This window comes from Schistocerca cancellata, chromosome 9, assembly GCF_023864275.1.
Source record: "Schistocerca cancellata isolate TAMUIC-IGC-003103 chromosome 9, iqSchCanc2.1, whole genome shotgun sequence".
Classification (NCBI taxonomy): Eukaryota; Metazoa; Arthropoda; class Insecta; order Orthoptera; family Acrididae; genus Schistocerca; species Schistocerca cancellata.
In genome coordinates this window covers 434,462,501-434,487,114 of record NC_064634.1, presented here as the reverse complement: position 1 = coordinate 434,487,114, position 24,614 = coordinate 434,462,501, and the positions used below count along the sequence as shown (strand labels likewise).

The following is a 24,614-nucleotide window of genomic DNA, read 5'->3' as shown; positions in this document are numbered from 1 at the left end:
ATCTTGCAGTAATATCGGTAGAACATTACGTAGGAAATCAGCAAACATTGCACCATTTAGATTGCCATCGATAAAATGGGGACCAATTATCCTTTTTCGCACAATGCCGCATCATACATCAACCCGCCAAGGTCGCTGATGTTCCACTTGTCGCAGCTATCGTGGATTTTCCGTTGCCCTATAGTGCATATATGCCGGTTTACGTTACCGCTGTTGGTGAATGACGCTTCGTCGCTAAATAGAACGCGTGCAAAAACTGGTCATTGTCCCGTAATATCTCTTGCGCCCAGTGGCAGAACTGTACACGACTTTCAAAGTCGTCGCCATGCAACTCCTAGTGCATAGAAATATGGTACGGGTGCAGTCGATGTTGGTGTAGCATTCTCAACACCGACGTTTTCGAGATTCCGATTCTTGCGCAATTTGTCTGCTACTGATGAGAGGATTAGCCGCGGCAGCAGCTAAAACACCTACTTGGGCATCATCATTTGTTGCAGGTCGTGGTTGACGTTTCACATGCGGCTGAACACTTCCTGTTTCCTTAAATAACGTAACTATCCGGCGAACGTCCGGACGCTTGGATGATGTCTTCTAGGGTACCGAGCAGCAAACATAGCACACGCCCTTTGGGAATTTTGATCACAATAGCCATACATCAACACGAAATTGACTTTTCCGCAATTGGTGAACGATCCATTTTAACACGGGTAATGTATCACGAAGCAAATACCGTCCGCACTGGCGGAATGTTACGTGATACCACGTACTTATAGGTTTGTAACTATTACAGCGCCATTTGTCACAAAGCGAAAAAAGTGGTCCAACCGAAACATTCATATTTCTTTACGTACTACATGAATATGTAATAAAAATGGTGGTTCATATTTTTAAAAAAACGCTGTTGATATCTGTTTGACCTATGACAGCGCCATCTAGCGGGCCAACGATAGCGTCATCTGGTTTCCCCCTTCAAGCTAGACTAGTTTCATTCTTTGCAGTTTTTTCGTTTGGTGCTTATTTCGTGAGATATATGGCCCGCTCACTATCAATGGACCACCCTTGTATATGGCGGATGTACGAGAACGGGTTGTAGACAAATAGGTGAAATCATGTGGAGGTTTGGGTCGGCCCGTGAGTCGTGTTCGAATAGCCTAATGGTAAGTGGACCGCTAGCAATAAGCAGGAAATCCGGTTTCGAGTCCTGGTCCGAAACAAATATTCATTGTCGTCATCCTATTATACAGCTGATGGTTTTCTATATTCGCATCTGCGAATACATTTGATGTACAACTTGCCTTTGTCTCATATGATATCGTACGTGCTGTAGATGAAGCGTAACAGCAGATTCCATATTCCTACATCTCCGGAAAGCGTTTGGCACGGTGTCCTACTGCAGACCGTTAACGTATCTCCGAGCATACGGACTGAATTTCCAGATACGAAGGTTGCTTTACGACTTCGTAAGCAATAGTACCCAGAGCGTAGTCATCGAAGGCGAGTGTTCATTAGAGACTAGGGCATCGTCATGAGTGCTCTAGGTAAGCTTGGTAGGAGCACTGGACATATATATACTCCATATGTATACATGACTTTATGGACAGGATGAGCAGTAATCTGCGGCTGTTTGCTGATTATCCTGTGGGTGTACTGGCAGTTTAGTGACTCTGGAGGATGAAGGATTATTTAGACAATGTTTCTAATTGGAGATGAATGAGAGCTATAGGCAAAATTTCTAATTGTTATGATGAATGACACCTAGGTGTAAACGTAGTAAAATGGAAGTTAATTCAAATGGTGGGAAAAACCGTCCCACATTATCCGAATACATCATTAATAGTTTACCACTTGAGAATCAGGTCGATTAACTATCTAGGCGTAACGCTGCGAAGCAATAAGAAATGGAACGAGCATGCAAGTATTGTAATAGGGAAGGCTAATTGTCAACTTCGGTTTATTGGGGGAGTTTTAGAAAAGTGTAAAGGAGACCGCATATAGGGACAATGGTGAGACATTCTTGAGTACTGCTCGAGTGCTTGAGATCCCCACCAGGTCAGATTAAGGGAGGACATCAAAGCAATTCAGATGATGGGTGCTAGGTTTGTTACTGCTATATTCGATCGAGACTTAAGTATACGGAGATGTTTCGGGAACTAAAATGGGAATCCCTGGAGCGAAGGCGCGTTATTTTCGATGAACGCTGCTGAGAAAATTTAGAGAACCGGTATTTACAGCTTACTGTATAACGATTTCACTGCCGCCAACGTACATTTCGCGTAAGGCCCACGACCGTAAGAGTATGTGCGGTCCGTACGGAGTCGTTCAGTCTGGTTATTGAACAATACAATCTGCTATTGCCGGTGAAAGTGGAGATATAACTGAAGAACATGAGTATTCGATAATTATCACACGTCACACTGAACACAAGGGCTGGGAATCATAAGTTATAGCGTCCCGAATGCAAAGTTTCGCCATACACAAAAGCTGTAACGATCATCATCGATAACTGTCTGTTTGCTAAAATGCACTCACGCCCTAAGCTCTACCATAGAAACTGAACACAATTGAGAGAAAATAAGTTTTATATGCTGTCTCCACTTGTCTGAATGTATATTTACTATGTAAGTACGTAAATACAGGGAAAAAGTTACAGTAGATAAAAACGTTCAGACTCAGTTTTAATAGCTAGAAAACACTATAATTTCTCTCACTAAAATTAATTGCGATTTGTTATAAATTCTATGAATGATGATCTCGTAACAATAATACAATATCGGATCGCAGATAACTATCCCGTTTTCGTAATCGTCCATAACGAAAATTTCCCGAAAAAAATTACTGTTTCGGTCACGTACCAATGTAAATGGAAAATATATGTAATTTGTAGACAGAGCTAATAATGATCATTCAATTCGACCAAACTGCACGTCTGATACAGAAAATTTCAGTTATGAATTTTACGCAATTTCGCGGGTAAGTTCCATTATTTCACAACAGCTTCGTGGCGTCTATGTTGAGGAAATAAATTTCAAGACTATCATCTCATCTCCCAATGCATCGAATATGAGAAATGCAAATTTCAGTGGAAGGTTATAGTATGTCCTTGCTGAATTAATAATTTAATATATCGACACGAAACGGCTTTCACAAATACAGAAGTATGTAATATTTGTCTTTGCACAGGCAGCAACCAAAAATGTTTTATATACTTATTATATCTGACGCTGAATTTTTCTGCTAGTACCATGGTTCTGTCATTATACATAGCAGGGAAGAAAATAATTACACCTCCCAAGACTTGTTAGAATTATTAAATTCATTTTGAGTTTAACCGCCTGTCATAACAACAATCAGAAAAGCGCAAAATAAGCAAACAGAAGTGTTATGAGGACAATGAAAAACCAGACCAAAGTTGCAAATTTTACTTATTTTATTCATTCGATGAGTAGTTTCGGGCCGAGATCCATTTCCAAATCATCGTAACACAGTCAGGTATTTCTGAAGATGTGAAAACATGTCAAAAATGTACAACCAACAGTCACAGCGCTGTGACTGCAGGTTACACATTTTTGACATGGTTTTCACATCTTCAGAAATACTGTTTTTGACTATGTTACGATGATTTTAAATTGGATCCCGAAACTAGACATCGATTGAATAAAAGAAGTAAAATTGTCAACTTTGGACTGGTTTTTCGTTGTGCTGGTTAACAGAAGTTTCTGACCTACAGCTTTTCCAGCATCATGGAAGTTCGTATAAATGTTATGGGTGGCATGCTGGGGAGAATGGTGTTGAACATTAGGAGGACTGATAAGAAATGAGGAGGTTCTATGTGGGATCGTCAACGATAGACATATATTTGCAGATGTTTGGAAATCAAATTGGGTGACCGGATCTGTGTTGAGAGATCAAAGGAAAACTTCCACGGTCTAGAGGTAACCGTAGAGGGAAAAAAATTCCAGAGGAAGAGAGAGGTTAAAATGAGCGCTCAAAATTAGGTGTGCCTTCTAAGGCGCTGTTGCGGATAGATGCTGTACGCATCTCACAAACGGACCACGAAAGTGAAATTAGAGAGATTGGAGCCCGCATGTAGGCTTACCAGCAGTCGTTCTTCCTACGAACCATTTGCAAATGGAACATGAAACAGGGGAAGTGACAGTGAGCACAATGTACCTTCCACCGTACACTGTACGGTGACTTGCGGAATAAATGCAGGTATAGATATTACATGTACATCTACATGATACTCAGCAAGCCACCTGAAGGAGTGTGGTGGAGGGTACTTCTGGTAGTACTAACTGCTCCCGCTTCCCTGTCCTACGGGCTAATGGCGGGTGGAAAGAATGAATGTCGGTAAGCCTCTGTAGTAGCTCTAGTTTCTCGAATTTTCTCAACACGGACCTTCGCGAGATGTGAGTGTGAAGAATTAATATGTCGTCCGACTCTTCTCAGAAAGAGTTCTAGAAATTTCAATAAAAACCTCTCCGTGACACACAACGCCCCGTTTTTAACGTGTGCTACTCGAGTTCGTGCAGTATCTTCGTAACTATCAGTCGCTGACTAAACGCTTCCGTCGCGAAATGTTGCTCTCTTCGTTGCATCTTCTCTGTTTCATCTATCAGTCCAAACCGATAAGAAGCCCAGATTCCTGAATAATACTCAATCAACAGATGCCTCGTGAGCCACTTCCTTCATGGAAGAGCTACTTTTCCTAAAGATTCTTGATATGAATCTCAGTCTTACATTTGTTTTTCCTAGTATTTGCTTTATGTCCTCATTCCACTGACGTCCGCGCCGATAGCTGAGTGGTCAGCGTGACGGATTGCCGTCCTACGGGCCCGAGTTCGATTCCCGGCTGGATCGGAGATTTTCTCCGTTCAGGGACCTGGTGTTCTGGTGTCTTCATCATCACTTCATCCCCATCCGCCCTGCAGGTCGCCCAGTGTGGCGTCGAATGTAATACGACCTGCACCAAGGCGGCCGGACCTGACCCGCAAGGGGCCTCCCGGCCAATGACGCCAATCGCTCATTTCCATTTCACTCCACTGACGGTCGCCTTGGATAGGTACTACTAGCTTTTTATGGTAGATACTGTTCCCAGTAATTTGTCATCAATACCGCAGTTTTACTGTAGTGGATTTCTTTTCGTGTGTATGTGCAAAATGTTACTTTTTTTTTTTTTTTTTTTTTTACAGTCGCTGAGAACTGTCAGAGCCTGCTCCATTCATCAATCCGCTGCAGGTCAGTCTGCAAATAGGTACTGTGTTCTGTCTTTGCTAATTTCTTACTGACTGCGAACAATAATGGTCCTATCACACTATCTTAGCTACGCCGGAAATTACCTTTACGTGTGTCGATTTTGTTCCGTTAAGAGTGATGTGTTGACTTATGTCTGCAAGGAAGTCTTGAATCCAGTCGGAGATGTAGTCCAGTACTTGGTGAGCTGGAATTATTTTCAGTACACGACAGTGCGAGAACGCGGCATCAATCTGAGCGCCGTTGTCTGCAACGCCATAGATCTCGTGTGGAAACAGAGAGAGCTGAGTTTCGTAAGATATCCGCTCGCAGAATCCATGTCGACTATTGTAGACGAGATTTTTGTTCGCCAAAATCGTCGTAATCCTCGAGCATAGAACGTGTTCCATAATTCCACAACATACTTACGTGAACTAAATGTGCACCTGTGCCACGACCATTCTTGAAAACGGAAATTTTCTGTGCTTTTTTTGATTTGGTAGGTACCCTTCATTCCTCCAGCGGCGTAAGATGAACTACTGCTAGAAGGGGAGCAAGTTTCTTCACATTATCTGTAAAATAATGTATAAGTATCTCATCTGGTCCGTGCATGTATGTGTGGAAGAGACTCCTCTAGAAATAACGGGAATAATTTGAGTGGACGGAATCGCAGAAACATTTTTTAGTGTTTGTGGTGGGCGATTAATTTATTTACGTTCTACGTCTTTGTTTGTTATGTGTTAGTGGCTATTATGATCAGTGATTTCTTATTTACATTTATATAGTCGTTTATTACTTTCTTGTTCGTTGCAATGTCTCTGTATTTGAATGTACCCTCGTAATGTTGGATGCTTTCTGTTGAAACTGTTGTTTTAAATTCTTTTCACATCCAGCTATGTGCCCTGTTTCTACACATTTATTTACTAGTTACAGCAACGGTGGGTAATTGTTGCTGCTACGGATGGAAATTTAAATATTTCAATAGGTAAACAGTTATTTTTCACAGGTAAATGCTACAATGATCTAGTAACAGTTACCATACATGAAAGTGGCGCTTTGTGTGATGATTAATATCGATACGCAGTATAATGAAAGGTCAATACCGTATCAATAATTTATGTGACCGTACGGCCATACATTTACGACAAAAGTGCTAGACAAATTCGCTAGTGTAGGAATCAACTGCCAGCCATTTGAGCCATTTTCACCATGAGGTAAGATTTTTTGCGCCATTACCTTCAAAGCATTTTGCTTACTTTAGTCACTGTATCAGCCGCAGTATTACAACGTACTTCTCACGGAAAATAAGTGTATACGATTAATAATTTCCTGAAAAGTAAACGAAGCTTAAACCTGCGGCCCGAGAGAGGAGACTCAGAAAAAAATTCGTCCGAAAAAATATTTCAGTGAGGCGGAAATCGCTAATTTCCTGCAAGTCTTCTTCTTCTTTTGTTTACCGTTTATCCTGTCCAGGGCGGTTCCTACTGTTTAATTCTGGCAAATTTGTTTTTATTTAACTTTATGGCCCTTCGCGACGCTCTATGGAAGTCACGTCCGCCATCTGTTTGTGAAACGTGTGAACTTTGTTTTCCGTGTTATCGTATTTCAACTATTCGTGTATCGCATTTTCTGAGGTGAGTAGTTGGAACAATCGCAACATTTGCCTAAATGAGGGGATGAATCCGCATAGGAACCACAGTCACGTGCCCTGTGCACCGTACAGCATCTAAGCCGCCGCACTGATATGATGTGGGTATATCTCGCCATTCCGTCTCGCAAGCAAATGCGAAGAGCGCTACGCTATACGATTATGTTTAATAAATTGGTATTAACTAACAGAGTATGGTCAAGACGAATAACAAAGTTTTAATTTCGATGTAATGGTAGGACGAATATGCTCCATTTTCCAATTATCTTTAATTTATAGCAATGCTGTTCATTAACGTTTTAACGGGTGACAAATTGGTTAATAAGTAAGCGAGAAATGATATGTTACATATGAAGAGTAATATGCATTTAAAGAACACGTTCAGCCACAGTGGTAAATTTTACGCTAGGAGACGATGTATTATTCCTATCGCAGACGCTTAACGTAAGATATTAATATATATTTTATGGGCTACGGCATTATAGGTTACTACCAATAACGATGATTAACGACTATATAAAAACGATGGAATAGGAAGATTACCGTATATTTACAATAAGTTATTTTTATTCTGTAGCGAGAAAAATTTGGACGTGCATTCGGCTGTAACTAGTGAAAAAAGAGACTCCAGTGGTCGAAAGTATACACGAAAGTCAAAGAAAAATCTTGTCTTATTAAACGTAGATTGGATGGATTATTACTGAATGCTGTAACACCTTAATATTCGATTTGTGAGACTTTGAGGAGATGAAACATAGTTGTTATGCATTATATGAAGTAATGATTAGCATATAGATGTGGAAGGAAATTATATTTGTAGGAACTAAAGCGTGAATATTGAGTGTAAAAGAAAAGTTATTCTATTTATATTTTATGAATTCAGATATTTGGGAGAGGCCGGCCGGTGTGGACGTGCGCTTCAGTCTGGAACCGCCTCACCGCTACATTCGCAGGTTCGAATCCTGCCTCTGGCATGGATGTGTATGATGTCCTTAGGTTAGTTAGGTTTAAGTAGCTCTAAGTTCTAGGGGACTGATGTCCACAGATGTTAAGTCCCATAGTGCTCAGAGCCATTTGAACCATTTGAGGGATTATTTATGATAATAACTAAGCGTTTAAGATGAAGGTACAGAGTTACAGAAAACAGTTATATTCATGTGGTTGTAAGACCTTGGTTTATTGGATAGGCCATATGCAGTAGCTGATAATGACGTTACTTCATAATAGGAAGTATTATGAAACAAAAAGACAATGCCCATTGTTTACGATGAATATACACTTGCATGAGGAGTGTTAATATGTGATAGAAGATTGTTTGCAATGTAATCAAAATGGATAATTATGCACAACGGGGCATTTACCTAGTGAGAAAGAAAGATGGAGCCCACTTTCGTAGGGATATACTGTATCATATCTGTTCCTTCCACACAAGGTTTTTGTTCAGGATTACTGACAATGATCCAAGTGGAGTGGCTGGCCTGTTTTATCGACTCAGCAAGTCAAGTCTGAATTGTTTTCATCTAGGAGGGAATATATGGGACGGTCCTATTTGTATTTAAACTGAAACGGCGAGTGAAAATTTTTTATCAAATCTGTGAATCGAGCCCCGGTTTCCTTGGTACAAATTTTCACTCGCCGCTACAGTCTATACACACAAAATATACATAATATCGTATCTGTATGAACCAGTAGAGTCCATGAAATTGTGTCACTTCATTTGTATGGGCTATTAACTGCTCTTGAAAATCAGTTGCACGTGAATTTACTAGCTGCCAGACAGTATTTTACCCGAGAACATCGATGAGCCGGATAGAGTAGCTATGGGTTATGGTGGAAAAATCCGAAACTGTACGGACTGCAAAGGAGCTCACGCCGAGGGAAAAGAAAGGAATTATAATCCCCAGTCTGTGGATTGTATTCCTTTCCGAGCTGATTTAACTCATTTCCATGCGCCAGAACAGGTTAATAGACGTTGAATTTAATCTTGATTGAATCTCAGCTAAAGAATTATAGGTATTACTAGGTATAGCGATTGTGATCTTAGGTCAAAATATAGGAACTATTTGTTTATTTAGCTATAGCCGGATTTATTTTTGCAAGTTCAGTGATTACTTGCTTCAGTTCATTAGAATGGAGTGCAGTCTTCATTAAGCGGAGAGAACTGTCTACTCTTTGCTTCAACGATGCTTTCTCTTTGCATGTGCGCAGAGCAGCGGAACTGTTATTACCGTAAGAAGTACGTGAGTCTAGGCAGACAGATGAATATTTAAGGTCACAGCAGATCTGTATATACTGGATCTGTTGCTACAACCTGGCATTTTTATGTTATCCGCTTACTACAGACGGTTCGGCCGAAGCAGATTATCAGAACTGATATTTAGCTTAAACTTATCGTTAGGAACCTGGACGCTGGATCCGTTGGCATTAAACACAGTCTTCGAGACTGTAAATAAGAAGAACTGCCACAATGTATTATTTATTTACATATCTAGTTCCGTAGGAGCAAATTACGAGCAAATCTCCAAGGTTGTGGAACGAGTCAGTACATGAAATTAAAACATAAAAGTAATAACAGATAAAATAAAATTTTTATGACACGAAAAAAGTACAGCCATACTTTTAAGTAAACGCAGTCAACAATATAACATAAGAATTAGCTTAAATTTTCAAGTATCTCCTCAACAGAATAGAAAGTGTGAACCATGAGGAAACTTTTGAGTTTCGATTTGAGAGTGCATGGATTACAGCTAACATTTTTTAATTCTTGTGGTAGCTTATTGGAATCGGATACAACAGTATACTGCACACCTCTCTGCATAAAAGGTTAGGAAGTACGATCCAAATAGAGATGGGATTTCTGCCGAGTATTAACTGAGTGAAAGCTGCTAATTCTTGGGAATAAACTGATATTGTTAACAAGAAACGAAAGCAAATAATACATATATTGAGAGTCCAGCGTCAAAATACCCAAACTAGTGAAAAGGGGTCGACAAAAGGTTCGCGAACTAACACCACTCATTGCCCCAAATGCCCGTTTATGAGCCAAAAATATCCTTTTTGAATGCCATACGACATAATCAAATTAAAATAAGCAAAGTGGACTAATTTTCACGTCGAACTATCACTTACTTTAGATACCGTTCGAATAGTAAAATTGATGGCATTAAGTCTTTGAAGAAGATCCTGAACGTGGACTTTCCAGGTCAATTTACTATCTATATGAACACTTAGAAATTTGAACTGTTCAGTTTCACTAATCATATGCCCATTCTGTGAAATTAAAACGTCGGGTTTTGCTGAATTGTGTGTCAGAAACTGTACAAACTGAGTCTTACTGTTATTTAGCATTAGTTTAGTTTCTACAAGCTATGAAGGTATGAAATGAACTGCACTACTTGAAACACAGCCAATGTTGCACACAACATCCTTTAGTATCAAGCTAGTGTCATCAGCAGACAGAAATATTTTAAAATTACCCGTAATACTATGAATACCTGAGAAAGTGTTTGTTAGAGTGACACAAGTGTACTGCGTAGTGTGTAATGCCATCGCCAGTCACTGACACATATATGGAGGGTCCATGTTCGAGGAAAGCAATACAACGTCTCATATTAACAGGAAAATTCAATCAAACAATAATTTTTCCTTTTATTTTTATACTGAAATAGTTTCAGATATATATATTTAAAGTATCTCTGTTCCGGACTGACCGGAGCATGAAATAAGTATTTTCATAACGTAGGATATAACATTTTGTTGCACATCGCCACTTTTCTTTATTTCGTCATTTTAAAACACTGTCCACGAATGGGAAAAGCCAACAAGACAAGCAACTTGGACAAAGGGCATCTTCTTACAGTCCCACTCTTGTGAACGAGTGTCTTTGGAACGTCGAAGATGGTCGGCTGTTTTAATGCTACTGTCTTGGTGTGAATAGTCGTTGAAGGACAGTGAAAGCGTGAGTACACGACGAGATACTGGATGTCCACGTCTCATTGAGGACTGCTGAGATCTGGGGCTTACCCGCCCTGTAAAGCCGGCTACGCGTCCATCTGTGAAATGTCTGACGACAGAGTACAATGGTAGTGAAGTCATTAATAATCCGGAGAACATAGTTCAACTCACATGAGCCTGAGCAGAAGACGACGCATACGCGACTCGATGTTGACTCAACGACGAGTGGCTGTAGTCCTTATCGTAACTGTACCATCATAGACTCGGGTGCCAAAGAAAAAGACTTGCTCCAAGCACCCGAACTTCATGAAGGGGTCTCCTATCCAGTAATGCCATTCATAGATTTCATTTCACTTCACTGATATGCGAGTGCAGGCGCGGATAACAGCTGGTACAGATAATAATTTTGACCTAACTGACGTAGCACTTGCCTACATACATAATGAAATTTACATTGCATAAACATAGAAGAAAAGAATACAGGTACAAAACAATGAATTATAGTACTGGTAGACTAAATAATGTTTTACTTTTCTACTAACATAAATTGACAAATAGCAGTAATTTTCAACTGAAAATAAATACAGTTAGCAGAACAAGGATTTAGTGGCAAACTAACTCATATAAATCACATAAGGCGAAAATTTCCACCACAATTTCTCTTGGCATAAGAAAGTTATACACTCACGTTCAGAAGACAGAGAACCCTCTGAACGGCTAGCGATAGGACGGTCATACTCACAAGACATGCACAGTAGCATGTTCTGCAGAAGTGATTAGTATTTGAACCATGTCGGCCCGCGGGTTCAAGATCAATTGGTTCAAATGGCTGTCCAACACTGGACAGTGAACCAATCTACACGTGTCATCTGGTCGGATTGATCGTGTTCCTTGTTACACCAGATTGTCGTGTGTAGGTGGACCTTCACCAGGCGAACTGCTACTAGGAACATGGACCGAACCACTGACTCAGGTCGTAGGAATAGAATTACTCTACGGAGGACATTCACCTGGCCGTTCTTGAGACCTGTGTATCTACTAAGGACTTCTTGAACTCAAGCTACAAATAAAGCTCAGGACGCTACTCTATACCAATGCCGACAGAGTCTTTTAACTACTATGTAACTTGCCAAATGCCAACAAAAAAAACGCAAGATTGGGATATTGTACGTTCGGCACTATGACGAACTTCATTCTTAGGCATAGCTCATAAGCGACTCATTAGAATGGTTATGTTTTTATACAAAAATGGTTGCCAATGTGACATATCGTATGTTGATGAGATCCTGAAATATACTGTACATAGCCGGCAGGGGTGGCCGTGCGGTTCTAGGAACTACAGTCTGGAACCGCGTGACCGTTACGGTCGCAGGTTCGAATCCTGCCTCGGGCATGGATGCGGGTGATGTCCTTAGGTTAGTTAAGTTTAAGTAGTCCAAAGTCTAGGGGACTGATGACCTTAGAAGTTAAGTCCAATAGTGCTCAGAGCCATTTTACACTGTACATACTACTACATGCTAATCTGTAAGCTAGTGCTTCAATATGTTCGTAGCCAGCTCTGTCTTACATCATTCAAATTCTCTGTACCCTTGGACAAGTAAGATTGACCCCTATACAAAAGCTGCGAGATGAATTTTTGTTTGCCCGATACGAACTGTATATAGTTTACGTACACTTATGTTGAAAACCAACAGAGCAACTTGAATGACTAGAGACAGGGTGTTCCATTTAATGTGACATGGACAAGTTCTGCACGAATGATTAGCATTTCAGTCACCTAGTTTCAGAATCTGTCCTGTTGCTTAGTAGGCAAAGGGTGCGTCATCGAACCTCATAACTTGTTCGATGCATGATGGCATCGATGTATCATGCCATCGAAGGACGTCCTGTGGTGCAGCCATCGATGCCACATTCGCCTGGTTCCAAGATTCATCTGTGGTGGCAGGCACCCGTCATTTCACCATATCCCATACATTTTCGATTAGCGACAATTCTGGTGATCTGGCTGGCAGGGCAAAAGTCTGACATCCTTTGAGACCAAAAAGGCATGCATTTGCGCAGCATAATGCTTGCTGAAACATGTGGTCTGGGGTGTTGTGCAGAAAGGGTATGGCTACGGGTCGCCGGATGTAGTTCACGTATGCCACACTGATCACAGCGCCCTGGGCACACACCATCTGTGATTTGTGGTTGTAACCAACAGCACCCCACACCATAAAGCCTTGAGTTGGGGCTGTATTTCTCGTGCGATTGCAGTCACAGTGCTACCACTCCCCCTGTCTGTAGCGAACCAAAATACGACCATCATATTCCAACATACAGAATCTGGACTCGTCCGAATACACTACGTGATTCCATTCCTGTCCTAAGTGACGTCGTTCCGTAGACCATTGCCGTCTAGCATGTCTCTGCACATTCTTCAAAGGTAGACGGAGAAGTGGACGACGCGCACGTAACCCATACCGTGATAACTGCGACGGACTGTCATCCACTATAGATGTGTTACAATGTTCAACTGTCAAGCCAGAGCCGAGGAGGATGCAGATCTGTCCTACAGTGCCATTCGGATGAGGTGTCGATCTTCTCGGGAGGTGGCATGGGTGGTGCGACCGACCCATCTCGACGTGTTCTATGGCCTTCTGTGAACCATCCTCAACACACCCGTTGCACTGCCGAAAAACTTCGTCCAACTCGAGCAGCAGTTTTCCGGATGGATGCATAACAGTCTCTCATGCCAATAACGCCCACTTTTTCAAACTCAATGATTTGACGGTACGGTTCGCGCACACGCCTGCGAGGCAACCTTAAAGTCTTATCAAGTCACACTGATGCATTACCTTCAGTTTATAGCGACAACGAGAGCCGCACACACATTTTACCGGTAGGTGGTATTGAGCCGCGATATCGATGTTGATCTTGAAGCGCCGGCCGCTGTGGTCGAGACGTTCTAGGCGCTTCAGTCCGGAACCGCGGTGCTGATACGGTCGCAGGTTCGAATCCTGCCGCGGGCATGGATGTTTGTGATGTCTTTAGGTGAGTTAGGTCTAAGTAGTTCAATGTCTACGGGACTGATGACTTCAGATGTTAAGCCTCATAGTGCTTAGAGCCATTTGAACCAATTGATTTTGAACCGGCGGGCCGACGTGGTTCAAATACTAATCACTTCTGCAGAACATGCTACTGTACATGTCTTGTGAGTATGACCGTCCTATCGCTAGCCGTTCTGAGTGTTCTCTGTCTTCTGAACGTGAGTGTATAACGTTTTTACGCAAAGAGAAATTGTGTTGGAAATTTTCGTCTTATGTGATTTATATGAGTTAGTTTGGCACTAAATCCTTGTTCTGCTAACGGTATTTGTTTTCAGTTGAAAATTACTGCTATTTGTCAATTTATGTTTGTAGAAAAGTAAAACATTATTTAGTCTACCAGTACTATAATTCATTCTTTTGTAACTGTATTCTTTTCTTTTATGTTTATGCAATGTAAATTTCATTATGGATGTTGCCAAGTGCTACGTCAATTAGGTCAGAATTATTATCTGTACCAGCTGTTATCCGCGCCTGCACTCGCATATCAGTGAAATGAAATGAAATCTATGAATGGCATTACTGGATAGGAGACCCCTTCATGAAGTTCGGGCGCTTGGAGCAAGTCCTTTTCTTTGGCACCCGCGTCTATGATGGTACAGTTACGATAAGGACTACAGCCACTCGTAGGCCCCAACGTGAAAAATTGTAAACGGTTGGGAATCGAACTTGGGACCCCATGGACGAGGGTCGAAACCGCTATCAACAATATCGCGAACAACTGACGCATGTTGTTGTTCGTCTTAGAAACTATAAGAGATGCGTGATGCTCTACCGCTAAAATTAAGCTTGTTTGTGGTTGATATTAGTATGGAAATACGCATTAAACACGTAGAGAATTGTATAAGCATTGTAGTCATTACGCTGAATCGTATTATACGGAAAACATTAGACAATAAATCCATTTTCACAAATGTAATGAAGTCAAAAAGTATACAGCACTTTTGAAGCGTAGTCATTCTTCCACATTTCCCATTATATTCTTCAACTCAATAAACGTGTTGTACTACTCGCTTTCTGAAGTAGCTTATACTCTTTTTTAGCATTGTTTCTGCCTCAAAACTACAAAGGACGTAAGAGAAGAAGATCTAAAAATATATTTTCAAACACCGGAATATTCGGAAAATATTTATTCGAAGTGCAGTGATAATAAAAATCTTAGATCTATAGAAGTAACATTTTATCAAAAAAATAAAAAGTAGATGGAGCTCGAACTGAACTCTAGCTGATACATTTCGGAGGTGTCCATCAAGTGTTTCACCGCCACCGCCGTCTTCAGCGATATTCTGCGGACAGCCGGCCGCATGGTATACGTACGGTGCAAACAAACGCGTCGCTTCAAAAGCGTCGGAGGATAACGTTTTTAAGCGCTCTTCCTCTCTGTGCGGTGTTTCCAGTTTTAAAAATGTATCTCAGCGAGAAACGAGAGAGCAGGATTTCTTTGAGGTAGCGCGCCTCTGTTTTCGCGTAAGCGACGCGAGTTTCTCATTGGGGCACGCTACCACTACCACCACTGTACCGAGAAGCGGAGCAAAATGCGTGCCGTACTCATCTCCTTACAACTCTAACTCCTCCATTAAATACATAAAAAAGAAGTTAGAAATGGGTGCTTCACGTGAGACGCTAGGAAACATCGCTTCCTTTAGTATATAAAGTCTTTCCCTTAGTATATAAAATAAGAGTGTAGTTGAATATTTCGTTTATGAGTAGCTAGTTGATCACTGCTTCAATAATCGCATATTAAGCTGCATAGTACTCGTAGTAGGTTGGTGCATAGATTCGTAGCGTTTTTTTTTTTTTTGTTTTTTTTTTTTTTTTTTTGCGTGATGGTATTCCCCATGTTGTGGATTTATTTATGGATTACCAGATTTCATTTGTAGTTCACTGCCGCTGTTTGCGTTACATATTCTCATTTTGTCACTTGGAGATAGTAAGTGGAGCTGTGAGGGCCAAAAAATCGAAGTGGAAAAATCGGAACGTTTCCGACGTTTTCTTCTGTTTGAGTGTTTTAGAGGGGTGACAGCAGCGGAAGCAGTCAGAAATAGTTGCACCGTGTAGGAAGATAATGCCGTATGACAGGGCACGGCAAAAAAAAGATTTTCTCGATTTGAGGGAGATCGTTTACATAAAAGTAACACTCCACGTTCAGGAATACCATAGGGATTTGGTGAAGATTGTTTAAACGTATTAATCCACTATGATCCACGTCCGTTTACTCGAAAACTGGCAAATGTGATGAACTGCGATCATTTCACCATTGAGTGACATGTTAATGTAATGGGGAAGCGTTAAAAACCGGTTTTATGGGTACCGGAAGCTCTAAATCAAGATCACAAAAACTATGTGCATCATCAATTGGCTTGTGTACAACAGTGACCATACCTACCCTGAATCATTACCGGTGAAGAGAAATTGTGTCTTTATGCTAACATAATGAAAAGAATGGAATGGTTGACGTCAAACAATGCAGCAATTCCCAGGACAAAGACCTGCGCTCAACCACAGAGGATAATGTTATGCATGTGGTGTACTATGAATTGCTTCCCCGAGGTGTACCCATCACAGCAGATGTCTGTTGTCAACAACTGAGACGCCTTTCAGGTGAAATCAAAGAACAATCACAGGGAATACTGCGTGAAATGATGCTTGTTCACCTGATATCGCACCCTCAATTTTCACTTTTTCCGCTTTCTATCGAACAGCTATCAAGGAACTTGTACTCCGAACGTGGCTTGACGAGTTCTTTCCCTCAAAACCAAGCTGTTTCTAAAGACATGGAATCTAAAAGTAACCTCAATCTTGGTAAGCTGTTATAAATACTGAAGGTGAATTGATGACTGAAGTCTCCGTTATGTTTATCTTTTTTGCTAATTGAACTTACGGGCAAACGCTATGAACATACGCACCGTCGCAAGAACATCATAAGCGATGATGGCAGCCTTTTTCGAAAATGGATTTGATGTACGCTGGCGCTGTTAAAAAGAGAGACGGTTCTAGTCCTTTTTACTGTGTATCGGGCCCAGTGAGAGATTTATCAGCACACCTTTGTTTCTTACGTACTTCTGTCCGATGAAGAGGAGATGAAGATGTAAAGGAAGAAAGATTCGTACGCCATTGCTGGCAGGGAGAAACTGAAATGTAGGTTTGGCAGCCGAATCCAGATTCGTTTTCTACCTTCGTGCACAAAGGCATCTTCCCACACGGTGTGTGTCGGCTATCTCTTACGTGTATGTGTTGCGTATAATTGATCTGGGCATAGCGAGGCCTGCTATTTGTGTAGTATTACCTCCTATTTATTTGCGTACATAATCCCGCAATATTTCAGTAAGGACAACGTTTACCATCTGGACTGTTTATTTTTTACCACGATCATGATTTCCGCCTATTATGCTTCTCTCAAGTCGTAGCTCACTAAGAACTACGTCAATGCATAATATTTCCTCATAACACTACACGGTCCTCGTGCCAACCATGTTTATATATTCTATTATGAACAGGATTCTTTGTCATTTATATAATTTATGGATTAGATAGCAATTATTACGTGACCAAAACTGTTTCTTTATCCTGTCAGATCTAGGGAGCTGTAGAGGGTAAAAGCTCCAGGGAAAGACAGATAATGGAGTACATCCTACATATAACTGAGAATGTAGGGCGCAGCTTCTTCTCTGAGATACAAGAGGGGAATTCGTAGTGGGCTTCATCAGAAAAGTCAAAAGACAAATTATTAAAATAACAAACAAAAAAAATTGATGCTCTTCAAACATAAACTTCAGTGAATACTTTTCTCACCTCCAACTTCTCAGGCATTATACACCTTCCGTCCGACACACTCATTTTGTTGCCAACGTATAAGCGACGACACCGCAGTGACTGCGGTGGCATCTTGAACTAACAACTACAGACGATAGAAGTGCTTTCGACCAGTCAGTTGTCAGCGAGCAGTAATAAGTGGTAGACGAAAGACCGTCGTATGTCAAGGTGATTGTGACACAAATCGCAGGTGAACATCGTCTTTAAATCAAGTGTTCAAGAAATTCTCTAGAAAGTTTAGAATACGAGAAAAGTGTGTGCAGAGGTTGTCCAGCACATCTTTACTCCAGAAGAAAAATAGTGACGTCTGGATGCCTGTCACGACTTCACTGAAATTCAAATCGCCTATAGTTCTATACTGGAAAAAATGATAACGGGTGATGAGATTTGTTGTTATCAATTCTAACCTACCACATAACGACAAAGTGCAGAAAAACGTATGAAAGGTCACCATAACTAATGTTCAGGGCACTGTGACGTGCGAGCTGAACGACATTTCTAAGAATTACTCTTCTCACAATTTCATATATTTGTATGAACTTTCTGTGCATTTTACTCAAGTGGGGAGAGACAATGTAGAACACATGAAGCATCTTTACGTATCTCTATTCTTCGTTAATTCATTATCGAAACATCTGGGGCTGATGTAGCGTATTTGCATGCTTTCGCCGTATCTTCCTTCTTCACCTGCTCTACCTGCTTGATAGGAGAACTTTGTCTCCCTCTTTGAAGAGTCTCTCGCCCGAGTTTAACATTTTCGCATCTAGTATGACCACCTAGTGCGCAAGCTGTTGACTTTTTTTCATATGCATATTACATACATCATTTATCACTCGTCCAGCTTCATACAGTGCCCACGTGATTTCTTGCTCACTTAGGGCGGCCACTATTACGTCACTAGTGAATACTGTTACTCTAAAGTGCTCATCTTCTGTCTACGCCAAACCACTCCGATGTGTACATAGTATTTTGGTTCCCTCATTATCTCTTTAGGACGTAAACCACAGCAGTGACGATTAGCAATTCTCACTCTCACCTTCCTGATTTTATTCTCTACTATCTTTCAATGTGTGTAGTCTGTTCCAGTGTGCAACGCTAAAAGCGAATCGATTACCTTTCTATCGCTGTAGGTGATAACACGCCGCTACAAAAAAAAAAAAAGAAAAAAAAATACAAATTATTCTTCATGACAAAAAACTTTTCTAAATTCATTAGTACTACGTATATTTGTCCATTTGAAATGTTAGAAATGCTTAACTGTACAGACTTTTCCTAAAACCAAACTGGCCCCTACCTAATATGCCTGCCTGCTAGCAGCTTTAATCCATGTGATATTCAATGGACTCTTTTAATACTGTAAGTAGAGTGTTTAGGTTTTTATATTGGTAACACCACATAGTGCTCTGTATGGAAATCACTGGCTGTGCTGTATGCAGTTTGTGGCTAGTTTGCATTGTTGTCTGCCATTGTAGTGTTTGGCAGCTAGATGTGAACAGCGGGTAGCGTTGCGCAGTTGGAGGTGAGCCGCCAGCAGTGGTCGATATGGGGAGTGAGATGGCGGAGTTTTGAGAGCAGATGATCTGGACAGTAAATTTGTAATATTGGATATCACGTACTGATATAGATATTATGACTTTTGAACACTATTAAGGTAAATATATTGTTTGTTCTCTATCAAAATCTTTCATTTGCTAAGTATGCCTATCAGTAGTTAGTGCCTTCAGTAGTTTGAATCTTTTATTTAGCTGGCAGTAGTGGCGCTCGCTGTATTGCAAAGCTTGAGTAACGAAGATTTTTGTGAGGTAAGTGATTTGTGAAAGGTATAGGTTAATGTTAGTCAAGGCAATTCTTTTGTAGGGATTTCTGAAAGTCAGATTGCGTTGCGCTAAAAATATTGTGTGTCAGTTTAAGCACAGTTATGTACAAATTTTTCTAAGGGGACGTTTCAATACTTTCATCTAAATCACTTTTACTCTCGAATGAACCAACTGAGATCTTCACACGAGAATACAGTCCGCAACATTCACTTACCAAATGAATATTTTGAATATCTCCTCACTCGGAATACTTCCACAATTTCAGAAGCGAATATAATTAGACATTGTTTATTTGAACAAGTAAACATCGAACACAAACCGTCTGTTGTCTTAGATGCATTATAACAAATAAAATAAACTTGCTCCAGAAATTCTTTCTAGTAATGTGAAGGAAGAGTTCTTCACAGAAAATTGTTCTGAAACGAAATGAAAATAGATCTTTGAGAGCGTAGATTACGTTCTCATCACCAATGAGGTGTCTATCTTCAATGCAAAGTCGTATTCAAAGTTCTGCCTCAAGAGCAGCACTAGCAGAACGCTATGACGCAGAGCACAGATCACGGGACCGCAGACGTCCATGTGGTGAAAGCGCCTTCCGATCCAAGGCGGCGTCTAAACGCTGCTGGAACATAAGTTGCTGGCTGGCGAAAACGGAACTGACTCCAGCGGGCTAAGTCCGAGCAGAAATACTCGCGTGGCCGAAGATTACAATTTTCCTATAGGCTATCGAAGCTGCAGTGGTTGCAGCAACAGCTGTGTGTATGAATCGATCCCTTGTTTCCATGTTCTGCCCACTGTGGCTGGTTACCGGGAGGCTCTCTGGGAATGAGTCCGATACCGCAGAAACAAACCAGAACACTGTAGTTGAGCTGACGATGAACCGCGAAGAACAGATGCGTTGCGTTTTGGCGGCGTCGACGGCGAAGCCGAGAGACACGCCGAATGCCTTTAACGCATGCGAAGTCGAGATATTAACACAGTAGTAAAGAAGTTCCTACTGCCTGCAGTTTCACCCGAAGAGCTCCATTCTCGTGTTCTCGCAGTTACTGTTCGATACTATAGATGGTGCTAGATTATTATCATCTTAGCTTTCGCTTGATTTGTACGTCCAAGAAACGGTGACGTATTTTAAAGAAATTTTCACTACGCGATTATCGAGCAAAGGAAACATTAATCTGTACCATGGTGCGAGACGACATTACCAGTACCTAGCAAAAAGTAAGGACGGCCTGGAGCACTTGATGAATGGAGTGGACAGTATATGCAGTAGAGGATGTGCTGCCACTTAAGGTTAGATAACTCTATGAGGAAAGTGATGAACAGCAGTAGAAAAGAGAATAACAATTTGCTTAACATCAAAATTAGTGAAGCAGAGTAGTAATGGTATGGAAAGTATTTATCTACCAAGAAAACTGTATTAAACAGGACAATAAAAGCCAAAAGTACGTAATAAGAGTCGTTAAAGGTTTAGATGGTTCACAGTAGAACATATTATATATTTTCAATGAAAAACACACGACAAATATGTAATATTGTGTAATATTCATAAATGAACAATTCGGTTCTAGACCGTCATAAGATACATAGATACAGTAAAATTGTTGAGTACTAATTAGCCCCCTGCAGAAAGTATAAGAGTGTCGTGTGCTGGCGAAAAATTATTGTTTTTCAAAACACCTGTAATGGTGTAGGCTAGGTAGATGTTCATCTATATCTACATCTACGTCTATACTCCGCAAGCCACCCGACGGTGTGTGGCGGAGGGTACCTTGAGTACCTCTATCGGTTCTCCCTTCTATTCCAGTCTCGTATTGTTCGTGGAAAGAAAGATTGTCGGTATGCCTCTGTGTGGGCTCTAATCTCTCTGATTTTATCCTAGTGGTCTCTTCGAGAGATATACATAGGAGGCAGGAATATACTGCTTCACTCCTCGGTATGTTCTCGAAACTTCAACAAAAGCCCGTACCGAGCTACTGAGCATCTCTCTTGCAGAGACTCCACTGGAGTCTATCTATCATCTCCGTAACGCTTTCTCGATTACTAAATGATGCTGTAACGAAGCGCGTTGCTCTCCGATGGATCTTTTCTATCTCTTCTATCAACCCCAGCTTGTAAGGATCCCACACTGTTGAGCAGTATTCAACCAGCGGGCGAACAAGCGTACTGTAACCTACTTCCTTTGTTTTCGGATTGCATTTCCTTAGGATTCTTCCAATGAATCTCAGACTGGCATCTGCTTTACCGACGATCAACATTATATGATCATTCCATTTTAAATCACTCCTAAAGCGTACTCCCAGATAATTTATGGCATTAACTGCTTCCAGTTGCTGACCTGCTATGTTGTAGCTAAATGTAAGGATCTTTCTTTCTATGTATTCGCAGCACATTACACTTGTCTACACTGAGATTTAAGTTCCATTCTCTGCACCATGCGTCATTCGTTGCAGATCCTCCTGCATTTCAGTACAATTTTACATTGTTACAACCTCTCGATATACTACAGCATCATCCGCAAAAAGTCTCAGTGAACTTCCGATGTTATCCACAAGGTCATTTATATATATTGTGAATAGCAACGGTCCTACGACACTCCCCTGTTGTTTCGATAGACCTTCGTGAGTGTGTGCCCCTGCACTTTATGGAAACGAATCACACGTCACGAGAAAAGTTGAGAGGAAGAAGCAGCTATTCAAAATTCAGTACTGTAGATTATGTTAAAATTATGTTTACAATGAAACCAAATATCAGAGGTGTTACAATGAACAGAGGGGAAATAGGTATTTAGAAATCTTAAGAGAGAAGCAACGGGCTAGATGGATGCCTGTCACTTCAATGGGGAATAGTCAAGTTGGCAACTGGTAGAACACTAAATTGCAAAAGTTCTACTGAAGATAAAAAGTTGAATGTTTAAATTCGATTGTAGAGAAAACTTTGTTTAACTGGTTTTTAGAGAACAATAACACTGTTAGTAAGTTATGATTATAAAACAGAGACAAATTAAGCTGCTCGTGAAAAATCATATCAGACTCCGTAAAAATTCAGAACACGTGAGTCAATTTCAATCCTGAGACTTAACTGAGAAGATCGCATGAAGAAAGTTAAGTCGTTATTTGCAGATTGAGAGAAAATTTGTGATAATGTTGACACTATCTGAAATTCTAGAACCTGCGGATATTAAATACCAAGGACGAAAGTTTATCCTCATGTTGCATGGAATACAGACTGCAGTTATAACAGTTGCATCGGACACGCAAGGGAAGCATTGGTCCAGAAGTAAGTAAAAAGGGTTGTAGATTATCCCGACTGTTATTCGATGTGCACATTCAACGCGAAGTAAGGGAAACCTACGAAAAATTTGGAAAGACAATGTTCAGGGAGAATAATTTAAAATTTGGAGGTTTATCAAGACAGTAAAATACTTGAAAGGACAATTCCGCGGACTGGATAGTGACTTCAGAAGAGATTGTAAGATGAACATCGCGAAAATTAAAACAATAGTCATGGAATCTCATGGAATTAGAGCAAATAGTGTTAGGCAATTTAGATTAGAATATGAGACACTTGAAGCATAGATTAAGGTTTCTTTCCTGGACATAAAATTAGCAACTAAGGCAGAAATATGGAGTTCATATAATGTAGACTGACAATAACAAAAATATATCTGGAAAGACAAATCTTATACTTCAAATACAAATGTTCGTAATTCTATCTCGACGGTATTTGGCTGAAGTGTAGTCTTGTACGGAAATGAAACATGGACAAGAAACTTTTCTGTAAGAGTAGAACAGAAGCTTCAAAAAATTTAGCTGTATAGTAGAATGCTGAAGATCAAATGGGTAGATCGAATAACCAATGATGAAATACTGAACTGAATTGGGAGAAAAGTTCAAGGTGCAAATTTATTAAACCAAGAGACTTGTTGATAGTACTCATCTTCAGGCACCAAGAAATTTTCAGTTTGTTTATGGAGAGAATTGTCTGTGACTGGGGGAGTGGCAAAAGTAGCATAGGGAGATTCAAGCTTGACTACAACTAAGTGGTTGAAATGGGTGTGCGTTGCTGTAGTTATAAAGACATGAAAGTGTTTGCACTGGATACACTGTCGTGGATAACTGCATGAAACCGGTCTTCCGATTCAAGATCACGAGAACACCAACAATATAGGAGGAGGTAGATGTGTATGGCGACACGAAGTCTTCGTTACATTTGATAATACACAGTTAATCGTCACAGGAAAAGGCAGAGATGAAAGAAATCAGGGTCGGAAGTTTCGTCGACGAGGACGTCATTAGAGATGAAGCAAAACCGTAGAAGAAAATAGGTAGAACCATTTTCAATAGAACTGTCCCACAATTTACCTTAAGTGGTATCTTAACCAGGAATGTTGGTCGGCAATTCGAACTTGCTCCTGTCTAGTGCGAGTATAGTTACTTCATATGTGTACTACCCTGTTCGATAATTAAATCTCTCATTTTCCATATCACCTCGTGCTTTTGTAGCATGAAACCAAACATCTCAGTTTTGTATAAATGACCAACTAATTTCGAATAGTGGTTAGAGCGCTTGATCAGTGCTAGTGAACATTCTTTATGTAGTCTTCGTGTAGTCCCTTAGTGAGGAAACCCTAGAAGGTGTGGAACACGTTAGAGATGATAAAATACATAACTCATCACATAAGAAGCAAACGGCATACTAAATTTCCATTCAGATTTCCTGTCTACTGTCCGAGTGTTTGGTATATCTCCACCAGGTCGGATTAATAGAGAGACATTGAAGACATACAGTGACTTGTTGCTAGGTTACTTACAGGCAGGTTCGATCACCACTAAGTATTAAGAAAGTGTTCCACGAACTCGAATTGGAATCCCTGGAGGAAGGAAGACGTTCTTTACTACCACGAAAGTTTACAGAACCGTCATTTGCGACGAACTGCAGAATGAACCTGCTGCCATCTACATACATCCCGCCTAAGGACCGCAGAGATCAGGGGAATCAATATCTGTATGGGGCCGTATAGATGGTCCTTTTCCCCCTCTTTCTTTCCGAGTGAAACGGTAAAGG

General features: G+C 40.7%; 1 protein-coding gene across 1 annotated transcript in view; it reads right to left on the bottom strand.

Moving 5' to 3' along the window:
• The window catches only part of LOC126101068 (synaptotagmin-7-like), a 349,607-nt gene that overhangs the window by 98,662 nt on the left and 226,331 nt on the right, over positions 1-24,614 (bottom strand). The window lies entirely within an intron of this gene.